Source organism: Penaeus monodon, chromosome 33 (genome assembly GCF_015228065.2).
Source record: "Penaeus monodon isolate SGIC_2016 chromosome 33, NSTDA_Pmon_1, whole genome shotgun sequence".
Lineage (NCBI taxonomy): Eukaryota > Metazoa > Arthropoda > Malacostraca > Decapoda > Penaeidae > Penaeus > Penaeus monodon.
The window spans coordinates 23414656-23414899 of NC_051418.1; positions in this window are offsets into that span (position 1 = coordinate 23414656).

Sequence of the window (244 nt, forward strand, 5' to 3'; positions counted from 1 at the left end):
ATGAGAACCCCGGTTTGCATCTGTGACCCCAGCTTCCGCTCGCACCTAACTAGCATCGCGATAAAGGGGGAAAAGACAGCGTGGGCGGAGTCGTATCCAAAAGGGGCTTTAAAGGGTCGCCGCAGTCGGGAACACGTTCCCCTCCCGCCGCGCCCGTGATTTTGTGATGAGTCTTTACCCCCGGGGGCAAAAACCGAAGTGCCAAAACCCATTTTGTTTTAAAACCCCTCAAAAAGTGTCCCCC